This window comes from Ahaetulla prasina, chromosome 2 (assembly GCF_028640845.1).
Source record: "Ahaetulla prasina isolate Xishuangbanna chromosome 2, ASM2864084v1, whole genome shotgun sequence".
NCBI classification, from domain to species: Eukaryota; Metazoa; Chordata; class Lepidosauria; order Squamata; family Colubridae; genus Ahaetulla; species Ahaetulla prasina.
The window spans coordinates 165,173,508-165,186,637 of record NC_080540.1 but is presented as its reverse complement, the minus strand read 5'-3'; the positions used below and the strand labels follow the sequence as shown (position 1 = coordinate 165,186,637).

Sequence of the window (13,130 nt, the reverse complement as noted above, 5' to 3'; positions counted from 1 at the left end):
GTAGACAGAGCCATCTTATCTGTTATCTTCCCCTTTTCTTCTTCCCTTAAACTGCTGTCTATTACTCAATGAAATTCTCAGTGCAGCCAATTACAGTTTGGTCTGAGGTTACAGGCAGCTAGAATCGTCTCCTTTTATAATGTTTTTGCTTGCACACAAGTATAAACACCACTTCAACAGACTGTCCTTCATGGTTCGTTTTTTCATCGTCTCCAGTGCCAACAGGAGCAGATGTCAGTTTTTTCCATCCAAACCTGAAAAAGTGACTATGACAGATTGAAAATATGAAAGCTCAATCTTCGCACCAGGTCATTTAAGATAAAAAAAGAGAACGGCCCTGTTGGAAGAAAAGTCCATCTGGGTTCAGTTCCAAGTGGGGAGAAAGACACTGGAAACATGGAGATTGCTTGGAAAGATGGTTTTAATGGTGAACAGGACCACGGGGTTTGAGGTCCTGGGCAGCTGAGCATGTGTGTGTGTGTGTGTGTGTGTGAGAGAGAGAGAGAGAGAGAGAGAGAGATTTATACCCTCCCTTGGGCCCCGCCTTGGAGCTTCCTGTTCCTGTGTAAGAAATGTATTCTGACTGGTTGTCAGACTCCCATGGGGCCATGCAAGGGTAACTTTGTAAGTTATCTTGGGTCCCAGGCTTGGTTGAATCTTGCTGGGTGGTGTAATGAAGGGGCTTTGGGGAATTCCTATTAGGGCTTAATGGCTTTGTCCTGGTTTGGATCTTGAGGGAGGGCTAATCCTATCACCCTGTAGCTGAACGTCTTTTGTAGATAAAATGGCCCAATCTTTTGTCATGTAGATAGGATGGCCCAGTCTTTCTGGGGCTATTAACAAAGGTGGGGGCTGCTTTCCAAGAGCATATTTCTCCTTTTCTCATCCAGGGCGGTATAATATTCTGCCTTTTTTTCCTAGAATATTTGTTTCTTCTAGGAGAGGGATGGGTGCTAACTTCCTATAGCCCCTTTTCCTATAGGACTTGAAGAAGGAAACCTATAGCTGCAGTGACCATTTTCTTCTGATCTCTACCACACAAAAGAATTGCAACACCTCTCTCTTAACCCACGATAGGTTGATCTATGGGAGTAGCAACTGAGCTGATTAACTTTTAATTTAAATGCTGCTTTGCTGCAGAGGAGATTCTATTAAAACAGATTTGAACTCTTTTGCTTGAAATGTAGGGTAGGCAGGCAGGCAGGCAGGCAGGCAGGCAGCTCCTTGTTGGTGGGAACTCATTCCTTCCTTTCTCGGGGTTATAAAGAAACCATCATGTCTTGTCACTGTTTTCCTCTGATGCAACTGAATAGAAAAAGATAGGTTTGTCAGGATGTGTACATACACATTAGCCATTTTTCTTTGGTGCAACAATGGGCTCACTGAGGTGAAAAGGAGAACATGCAGTAGGGCAGGGGGTGAAATGCTACCGGTTCAGACTGGTTCTCCTGAACCGGTAGTAAAAAATGCTACCGGTTCGAGTGAACTGGTATTTCTGACAATCAGCTGTGCGACGATCAGCTGTGACACGCAATTTATATTAGCTAGAACCGTCGGATTTCCTGCTTTCTAGCTAATCTAAATCACATGGCACAGCAGATTCCCCCCCTCGCTGTTCTATTTACCTTTGCAGACTTGGAAAGCTTCAAAATGTTCCTTTTTTAGTACCGCGCAGGTGTACCTCAGGGAAAGTGCGTGCTCAATAGCAGACTCACAGAACCGGTAGCAGACTTCAGACGATTTCACCGCTGCAGTAGGATAATAAGATGCTGCCCCTTTTTAGCTCTGATCCTTGAAAATTTGAACAGATTATAGATATTTAGAAAATCTATGTAAGAAATAGAAAGTAGACTGCAAGGGGATGGCACATAATCAATCATTTTTTCATAGTTTATAATTGGTTTGGTACAGCAGACAAACAGGACAACCACAGACTCCTACGGATAGTTAAGACTACAGAAAGAATAATTGCAACTAGCCTGCCTTCATAGAAAATATGTACATTGTGCTGATTGGAAGGAGGGCTGAGAAAATATCTGCAGACCCCTCACATCCTGGACATAAACTATTTCAACTCCTCCCTTCAGGAGGGTGCTACAGGGTATTGCAGGCCAAAACAGCTAGACACAGGGACAGTTTTTTTCCCTCAGGCCATTACTCTGCTGAATATCTAATTTTCACAATTCTGTTTAATGACTATGGGTATTTACCCAAGCAGTAGAGCTGTAGCATTATTATTCATCTTTGTATTCTCCTTCTTAGTCCTCACTCGCATTATAATATAACAACAGAGTTGGAAGGGACCTTGGAGGCCTTCTAGTCCAACCCCCTGCCCAGGCAGGAAACCCTACACCATCTCAGTCAGATGGTTATTCAACATTTTCTTAAAAATTTCCAGTGTTGGAGCATTCACAACTTCTGCAGGCAAGTCGTTCCACTTATTAATTGTTCTAACTGTCAGGAAATTTCTCCTTAGTTCTAAGTTGCTTCTTTCTTTGACCAGTTTCCACCCATTGCTTCTTGTTCTACCCTCAGGTGCTTTGGAGAATAGTTTGATTCTCTCTTCTTTGTGGCAACCCCTGAGATATTGGAACACTGTTATCATGTCTGCCCTAGTCCTTCTTTTCATTAAACTAGACATACCCAGTTCCTGCAATCGTTCTTCATATGTTTTAGCCTCCAGTCCCCTAATCATCTTTGTTGCTCTTCTCTGCACTCTTTCTAGAGTCTCAACATCATTGATATGATGATGATGATGATGATCATTATTTTGTTGCTTTGAATGTACCCTGCTTCTGCACTGGAGACAAATTCCTTGAGTGTCTAATCCAAATTAAATATTCCATTCTAAATATACACTTTGTATATAGAGTGATGTTGCATATATCAATAGAGAGTGGTTACATCAAAACAGCGAGGGAAAGAATATCACATTTAATCACAATTTTTAAAAAAGCAGCACTCACACTCAACATAAAAAATATGACAAAGTGGATCAAATCATAATAAAACCAACTCATGTTCAAGGAATCAGCATGCCGAAGCAAATAATAATTTTATATAGTATTAAAAACTTCAGCGGGTGGCAGCATTTACTGAACTTGACTGCAGTTAAAAATACTAAGTAGACATAGGCCAGGTTAATAACTAAATGGGAGACCAACAGGAAATCCCAGGAATGATTTTTTTTAAAAAGAATCCTAAAATAAAGCAATGGGAAATCATTTCCAAATGATTGTGAAAAAAAATCCATATCCACATCCACATCCACAAATCCACATACAGATGTGTCCTCCTGGTCATCAGGTGTTATAGAGTAATTTATTATTATTATTATATATGCAGAAATATGAAATCACAGCTGCCAGTTCTTCTCATTATTTTTGGTACTGAAATGATCACATTATATGTCAGGAAAAATTTTTCAGAAGAACCTTCTACAAATGAGATGTCACAACTATGAAGCACCGTCCCCCTGTCTGGTTAAGAGTTGAAGCAGGCATAAAACAAGCTGCTCTCCCACTGCGCCACTGTCATGGCTTTCTTTGTGGCTGGAATAACAATTTACTTGAAAATGCTTACCAATGAGTAATTAGATTGCTTTACCCAACCAGGTTTCCTCCAGACATGTTGGACTGTATTGACTGCAAAGCAGTTTGGTCTAGTGGTTTTATGGCACCAGGCTAGAAAGCAAGAGACCGGGAGTTCTAGTTCTGTCTTAGCCATGGAAGCCAGTTGGGTGACTTTGGACTAGTCACTCTCTCTCAGCCCAACTCACCTCACAGGTTTTTTTGCTGTAGGGAAAATAAGAGGAGGAAAGAGTATTCAGTATGTTCACCACCTTGAGTTATTTATTAAAAAACAATAAAGGCAGCAGGTAAATAAATAATAAATAAATAAAATCATGGCACAAATCATGGCTGATGGCAAGGGATGATGAGAATTATACTCATCATCCCTTGCCATCAGGGATGATCAGGGTGCGAGGTTGATGAAGGCAGCTATGTACTGTAGGGAGTTAGCACCACCACCCCCGTCCTAGAAGAACGAAATATTCTAGGAAATATTAAAGAGGCTGAATATTATATTTCCCTGGATGAGAAAAGGAAAAATATGTTTTTAAAGACAAAGCAGCTTCCTGCAGTGATAGGATTAAGACATGGCCCTCAGGACATGATAGGATTAGCCCTCTAGCCATCTCACCACGTGGCACCTGGGAAGATTACATTACCTAGCAAGGCTCAACCAAGCCTGGGACACAGACAGCCTACAAAAGTTAGCTAAGACACCCCGGCCAATGGGATACATTTCTTGTACAGGAACAGGAAACTCCAATGAAGGGCCCAAGAGAGTGTATAAATCTCTCCCTCTCTCACCCATGTGCTCATTTTGCTCAGGACCCAAAAACCCCATGTGGTCCTGTCCACCAATAAACCATCTTTCCAAGCAGTCTCCATGTTTCCAGTGTCTTTCTTCCCACTTGAAACTGAACCCAGATGGACATTTCTTCCAACAGTACCTACAGAGCTCTCTATCATTTGTGGAGGAACTCAAGGTGCTATATCTGAAGGTCAGGTGACTTCATCTGTCCCAATAGCTATTTCTTAATATTATAATTTTAGCTAAGTAGAACAAGGCTCTAATGATAACCTGGGTTCAATAGCTACAGACTAAGCTGTCAGCCAGACAAGACAGCATGCCATCCAAAAAGGTATGTTGGCTGACAAATGTACCTTAGCCTTTGAAGCATAAAACAAAAAAGGCATGGTGTTGGAATTTTTAGAATGACTTCATTTTCACTGAAGATAATACATTCTGCATCTAGTTTAAACTTACTGACATACTTCATGTTCCATTATAAATCTACCATATTGTACACAAAGCCAGATTATTTTTAAAAAGATATGCTTATTGCTTGCAGAACAAATAAAGACATCACTTCTCTTGTAAAAATATGTTTCTACACTGTGGTTATTCAGCATATTTATTTTTCCCAGAAATCTTTGTAAGCATAGCAATTGATCAGACCTTCTTATGCTACATTTGAAAACAGCTGCCAATAACAATGTCATTTTTTGTTTTTGTTTTTTTTATGCTGACTAATATATCTAAGAAAATTAAACTCCAAAGAGTTTTCAATTCTTTGTTTGGTCCTAACTTTCATTTCATCAAAAAGTTTCTCTCATAATCTAGATGCTCTATTACATGTCCAACAGAACTGAAAAAAATATTCCTTTCTATAGTTCATTCAACAAATTGTTGCATAGGTAACATATATTATATTCTGATTAAGTTAATTGCTAGCAGTATAAAATCTTATAGAATTCTTGTAGCAAAGTTAAGAATTTACTTGGTGAACATCACTTCTTCTCCAAGTGTTTAGAATATCTGTTTTCCACCCTTCTTTCAAACCTGAAGTAAAGTTAATTCTATTTCTAACAAGATTTTTTTAAAATGAGTTTTAGCTTCTGGAATTAACAATTCACCTGTTAAGCTCTGAAAAAAGACAGCCAAATCTGCTACTGTATACTCCTGTTATGTAATTACAATCACAGTGATGATATATGACTTAATGTTGCTCTATCTTTGCTTTTCTACAAGTTGCCAAACTTTGAATACTTTTACCCTCTAAAAGGATAAATTAGGCTGTGTGAATAAAGGAAATGATTTTCCTTAGCAAGAAAAAGATATCACCTTTAAACAAAATTTTAATGTATATCTCAAATGTTTTTTCAAACTTTGTAATATCGGGGTTGTATTGGCAAAGTAAGGAGCAAAGATGACACACAGCCCTGCCACTGAGGAATTTTGACCTGAAACAAGGTATTTCTTCATTTGTGAAAATATTTTGTGGCAATTAAAGCTGGAAAGAAAAAAGGTTGGTTTAAATTTATTTCATAAATCAAAATCCTGAAGCCCAACTAAATGGAAAGATTGATAGAAGAATCCCTGAAATGGAGCTTCATAGCTCCTGAGTTTGACTTGGCCAGGGCTGTTTTCTCGATCAAACCTTCTTTCTGGACTTCAAGTGTCCTCTCTGCCCAATTCCTATTGGTATTGGAATGGAGTTTGTTTAATAGATCACTTTGTGTTTGTGGAGGCATTTGCAAAATGAAATATAGGAAAATCCTCCTTTTTATTTTATTTAACCGAGGAAGCAAAAACAAACATTGAAAAGCTGTGGATTCTGGTAAATAATGATGAACTGAAGAGACCATTTTTCAAACAGGAACTAACATGATCCCTTCATTATTTTAATTAAGGATGGTTCTTTTTTAAAAAAAATTAGGTTGGCGAAAGCACCTTTGCAGCAAAAGGTCTGGCTGGTGCTTTGAGAGCTATCAGAATTGAAATCTGCTTCATCTTTGCATCTGTTTTTATTGGGCCAAAAGCAGTCCTAAATTTTTTCTTCTCATGAACTAAGTCTTCAAGCCACTGTCCCCAGTTCATTTGACTTCCTCTCTATCCTGAGTAAGGGATGAGCAAAAGTATAATTATAAGCCCAGGTTCTATCGAACCAAAAGCCCATTTAGTCCAAAAGATTCCAGAGAGGAAAGATAACAAAGCAAATACCATCATCCAGGCAATGAAGCGTCACCCAAAGAGTCAAGTCAGGATTAAAAAGGGCAAGAGAAACTTGTCAACCCCACAGCTTTTAATTTGGTGAGTGTGTGTGTAAAAATGGAAAGACATATTAATTCTCACAATGGAAGAATGGATAGAAAAAGTGATGGAGAGATAGCAAAACTAACTACTTGAATTAAAGAAGAGAATTTATTCAGGTTTGTTTCCATGTGGAAATTAGTTATGGACTTTATCCTCCAAACAGGAAAAAAATGAAATGTTGGTTTTGATGATTAGATTAACATTGATATAGAAATGGCTAGTATTAAATGCTGTATGTACTAAATACTATATGTATTTGTACTAAATCCAGTGGTGGGATTCAAGTAATTTAACAACCGGTTCTCTGCCCTAATGATTTCTTCCAACAACCAGTTTGCCAAACTGCTCAGAAAGTTAACAACCGGTTCTCCCGAAGTGGTGCGAACTGGCTGAATCCCACCACTGACTAAATCCTGTTATGTATTCAATATTGTATGTACTAATACTAAATATACTATAGTATGTACTAAATACTGTATGCACTAAGTACTGTATGTACGAGTAGTAAATACTGTAGGTAAAATAAAAAAGTTGTAGTTGTACCTATATTTTGTATTCTAGTACAGCAAAGAAAGTTGGAAGTCACGGCTTCTGTTTTTTTTCCTGTAATGTATTTAAATATTTGGAGGGAAATTTAGGCGGGAAAATACACGTTCCTAATTGGCTGGTGCCTCAGCCTAAAAGGTATATAAAGGGAGAAGTTTGCCTAGGGTCTTTGCTGGGTTTCACAATAAACTAAAGAGCTGTTGTCACACATGGTCTCCTGCCTCTTCATTGCCCGAACTTAACATAAATAAGTTTTTAAATAAGTTTTTTAAATGGTATTTTAACTTGTATATTTGTATTGTTGGTTTTATCTTGCCGGTACACCGCCCTGAGTCCTTCGGGAGAAGGGCGGTATAAAAATCAAATAAAATAAATAAATAAATAAATAAATAAACATTGGCAACGAAGGTGGGATATTGAGGACAGAGAGACCAGGAAAAAGAGCTAAAGGAAGAAATTAGTGGAAAAAAAACCATCCAGTTGTTAGGGCGGCTACATAGAGGCATAGCGATGTCTAGCTATACACCACCAGCCCCATTCGACCCAGCCAAAGAGAAGTGGGGGTCATACATGGCTTGCTTCGAGTGTTTCCTCGAAGCGAACGAACTGCAGGGAGTATCGGATAATCGGAAGTGCGCATACTTCCTGAGCCACTGCAGACCCAAGGTTTTCGATACCGCCAAATCACTGTCGGAACCAACGGCCGTACAGTCGGTGCCATGGGCAACGCTCCAGACAACGCTCCGAGCACACTACGCTCCAGTACCATCAAAATTTGTGCAAAGGTTTGAACTGAGACAGAGAGTTCAGCGCAAAGGTGAATCTATCAGTGTGTACATGGCAGCGTTAAGAAAAGCAGCAATCCATTGTGAGTATAGAGACTTGGATGATACCCTATTACAACAGTTAATTTACGGAGTCAGAGATATAAGGCTACAGAGGCGACTACTTTCAAAAAGCAATTTGACCCTCACGATAGCCCTGGATGAGGCAAGAGCACACGAGATGTCCACTAAGACAGCTGAAACCTTACAAAAGCCCAACGCGCCGAACTCCTCAGCGAAAGCGATGCCCATCCATAGCGAGGAAGTCCAGGCAGAGTGGGAAGGTGAAAGTGAGGAAGAAGTTTTCCAAATAGGGAAACTGGAAAGAAGTGACCGGGACGAGTGTATGAGTTGCGGGGGTTAACACCCAAGACAAAACTGCCGTTTTAAAGACGTAATTTGCCGAAGGTATGACAAGAAAGGACACCTAGCCCAGGTTTGCCGAGCTAGCCAACCTTGCCACCAAAAATCCAGACCTGAATTCAAACCGGCCTATCAGCAGAATCCTGGGACGTCGAGAAGACCAGCGATTGGGCCATTCAAAAAAGGCGCGAAATCTAACCAGACTACTGTTCGTGTGGGTCACGCCTCAACACGAGTGGAGAAGAAGATATTCACGAGAGCCTACATAGAAGGAATACCCTGTAAGATGGAAGTGGATACAGGATCATCAATCACCATTATGTCCTGGGAGACAATCATCAAAGACCTTCCGGAAATTGCAAAGCGCCAACTGCAGCCGCAAAAGCTAAGGGTTCAAGATTATCAAGGAAACAGAATCCCTGTTAAAGGAACCACCACGGTTCGAGTAAAGTATGGACAGCTCAACAGATCACTACCGATCACCTTAGTCGAAGGGAACCTGCCCAGCTTACTGGGTCTCGATTGGTTCCGAGCCCTGCGAATGGGCATCACCGGAGTCCACAGCGTCGGTGGAGACTTAAAAGAGGAGCTGTTGCAAGAGTTCGAGGACGTCTTCAAGGACAGCCTGGGCAAGTATGTGGGGACTCCTATTTCATTTAATTTAGACCCACAAATAGCCCCAATAAGACTGAAGGCAAGGAGGGTTCCATTCGCCCTTAAGCCCAAAATTGATAGGGAATTGGACTAACTAGTAAACCAGGGAATACTAGTTCCAATTGATCACGCAAAATGGAAAACGCCGATAGTCACTCCAGTTAAACCAGACGGATCCATCCGTATTTGTGCTGACTATAAGGCAATGCTTAACAAGGCACTGCAAAAGAGTGCATAACCTGTCCCCATCGTCCAACACCTACTGCACTCGTTAGGTCCGGGACAAATATTTGCCAAACTTGATTTAGCTCAAGCCTATCAACAATTGCCAGTTGATAAGAAAACAGCAGAGGCACAAACAATCGTCACCCATAGGGGTGCTTTTAAATGTACCCGGCTACAGTTTGGGGTTAGCGAGCCCTGGAATGGGCATCACGGAGTCCACAGCGTCGGTGGAGACTTAAAAGAGGAGCTGTTGCAAGAGTTCGAGGACGTCTTCAAGGACAGCCTGGGCAAGTATGTGGGGACTCCTATTTCATTTAATTTAGACCCACAAATAGCCCCAATAAGACTGAAGGCAAGGAGGGTTCCATTCGCCCTTAAGCCCAAAATTGATAGGGAATTGGACAAACTAGTAAACCAGGGAATACTAGTTCCAATCGATCACGCAAAATGGGAAACGCCGATAGTCACTCCAGTTAAACCAGACGGATCCATCCGTATTTGTGCTGACTATAAGGCAACACTTAACAAGGCACTGCAAAAGAGTGCATATCCTGTCCCCATCGTCCAACACCTACTGCACTCGTTAGGTCCGGGACAAATATTTGCCAAACTTGATTTAGCTCAAGCCTATCAACAATTGCCAGTTGATAAGGAAACAGCAGAGACACAAACAATCGTCACCCATAGGGGTGCTTTTAAATGTACCCGGCTACAGTTTGGGGTTAGCGTAGCCCCTGGACTATTCCAAAATTTAATGGAAAGGCTCCTGCAAGGACTGCCTGGAGTAGTCCCCTATTTCAACGATGTATTTGTATCAGCCAACAATTTAGGGGAATTAAGAGACAAATTGTGGAAGGTATTGGAAATCTTTAGAGCTGCAGGACTTAAAGTCAAGCTCAACAAATGCCAAATCGGCGTGGAATCCGTCAAATTTTTGGGGTATCGTATAGATAAAGATGGCATACATCCAACAGAAAACAAGCCATCAGAAAGGCCTCACCACCAACAAACAAAGCAGAATTACAAGCATTTTTGGGACTGTTAAATTTCTATGCTGTATTTTTAAAGGATAAGGCAACAATAGCTGAACCCCTCCACAAACTGCTCGCAAAGAAATCTGTGTGGAAATGGGGAAGCGCTGAAGCAAGAGCTTTTGAAGCTGTAAAAAAACTGTTATCTAGTAACAGCTTACTGATACAATATAATGGGACGCTACCTCAGGTCTTGGTATGCGATGCTTCACCATATGGGGTAGGGGCTGTCCTCAGCCACAGATTACTAAACAAGACTGAAGCACCAATTGCTTATTTTTCTCGCACATTATCGGGAGCGGAAAGGAATTACAGCCAACTAGATTGAGAAGCAATAATATCGGGCGTGAAAAAATTTCACGAATATTTGTTTGGGAGGCGGTTTGAAATTATCACAGACCATAGACCGTTGTTGGGGTTGCTAGCAGGGGATAGACCAACACCAATTGCACTATCTCCCAGACTGACCCGTTGGACTATTTTCCTAGTGGCATACTCGTACCAACTGAATCACCGGCCTGGCAAAGAGTTGGGGCATGCAGATGCATTAAGCAGATGTCCTTTGCCAGATACCATCAAAGACCCGATAACTGGGAAGCCGATTTTACTCATTGACTTTTTGGACTAAGGCCCTGTCACGTCCGCCAAAGTGGCCAGGGCCTCATATAGAGACATTGTCATTCGCACAGTTATTGGTTGGGTACAAAGGGGATGGCCCATTGCACCAGGCAAGGAATTCAGGGAATTTACAAAGAAACGTTTAGAATTGTCTGTACAAGGGGGCTGTTTGCTATGGGGGGATAGAGTGGTTATTCCATTGCAATTAAGAGATCATGTCTTAGAATTATTGCATGTGGGACATCCTGGAATTGTTCGAATGAAGGGACTAGCCAGGAGCTATGTATGGTGGCCTTTAATGGACAATGACATTAGCAACAGGGTAGGGAAATGCCAAGCATGTCAGGAGTCAAGGCCGTTACCCCCCACTGCCCCCGTAAGAGAATGGGAAAAGCCCCAGGGACCATGGTCAAGAATCCATATAGTTTTTGCGGGGCCCTTTCACGGGCAAACATTCTTAATTGTTGTAGATGCCTACTCAAAATGGCTAGAAATAATTCTAATGAAAACTACAACAGCAGAAGCTGTGATTAGAGTTTTACGGCGACTATTTGTGACACACGGGTTACCTGACACAATAGTATCCGACAATGGGCCACAGTTCACGGCCACCCAATTTGAGGGGTATTTAGCTGAGGTGGGCGTCCGCCATGCCCTCTCGGCGCTGTTCCATCCGGCGACGAATGGTCTTGCAGAGCGTTTTGTATGAAGTGCCAAGGAGGCACTCTCAAGGATTAGCCCAGGAGATTGGCAAACAAAAATTGATACCTTTCTAGCGGTACAACATGGGACACCCTGCGTCGCTACCGGCCGGAGTCCAGCCGAACTATTGATGGGGAGGAGGCTTCGGTGCCCCTTAGACAGATTAAACCCAACATATTCCCCAGAGGGATATACAGCAACAAGGGACAAAACTAGAACATTAGCCAAGGATGACCCAGTATGGGCACACAATTATGGTGAGGGTCCCTTATGGTTAGGGGGAACAATCCTGGGCATTATAGGTCCAAAATCATATATGGTGGACATGGGGGATGGCAGAGTCTGGAAACGCCATATAGACCAATTAAGAAAAAGAATTACAAAAGATTTAGACACCAAACAACCAGACCCTGACTACCACACATTTGAACCAACAGCTAACTCAAACCCGAGGCGATCGGAAAACTTAGCTGAGAATGAAGAAGTACAGCGACACCCAATGAGTCCTCCAGAAGAGAGCAGGGCCGAATCTGCCAATAATCCGGGGCCGGAGGGCCAAAGGGAGGAGCTGGGAGAAACAAGCAGTCCCTCTGACCAGCTCGACTCCCCTCCAGGGAATGAATTGCGCAGGTCAGAAAGAGATAGGAGATGCCCTGTCTACCTACGTGACTACGTGTGCAAATAATATGTAAATAGTTGGCTAAGTGTTTTCTGGGAGGGGAGGAGTGTAATGTATTTAAATATTTGGAGGGAAATTTAGGCGGGAAAATACACGTTCCTAATTGGCTGGTGCCTCAGCCTAAAAGGTATATAAAGGGAGAAGTTTGCCTAGGGTCTTTGCTGAGTTTCACAATAAACTAAAGAGCTGTTGTCACACATGGTCTCCTGCCTCTTCATTGCCCGAACTTAACACTTCCCTTTTAACTTGCATCCCCGTCCCCTCTTTACTTTTCCATATTCCTCATTATTTTGTTTCTATTTGTATTTTAGTCTATAATACACTTCAATAATGAAAAATAAACCTCAGACATTACTTTCAGCCATCAGCAACTTTTAGATAGCTTTGTCTGAAAACCTACAGCTACCTCACCCTTAATCCGGCTGCTCTTCGTTAAGGCATGTTGAGCTACTCTTAAGAAAATACCTAGCCAGACCATATGATCCAGTGTTTTCCATTCTGATTTTCTGCAGAAATCCAGATGGTGGCTATCAGAGGTGGGTTTCAGCGGGTTCTGACTAGTTCTGGAGAACCGGTAGCAGAAATTTTGAGTAGTTCGGAAAACCGGTAGTAAAAATTCTGACTGGCCCCGCCCCCATCTATTCTCTGCCTCCCGAGTCCCAGCTGATCGGGAGGAAATGGGGATTTTGCAATAAACTTCCCCTGGTGTGGGGACAGAATGGAGATTTTATAGTATCCTTCCCCTGGAGTAGGGTGGGAATGGAGATTTTACAGTATCGTTTCCCTGCCATGCCACCAAGCCACACCCATCAAGCCACGCCC

The 13,130-nt window shown here is 41.8% G+C and overlaps 1 pseudogene; it reads left to right on the top strand.

Moving 5' to 3' along the window:
• Nucleotides 1–8,049: 8,049 nt before the first annotated feature.
• LOC131190605 (uncharacterized protein K02A2.6-like) lies at nucleotides 8,050–11,636 on the top strand (annotated as a pseudogene).
• The last annotated feature ends 1,494 nt before the right edge of the window (nucleotides 11,637–13,130 follow it).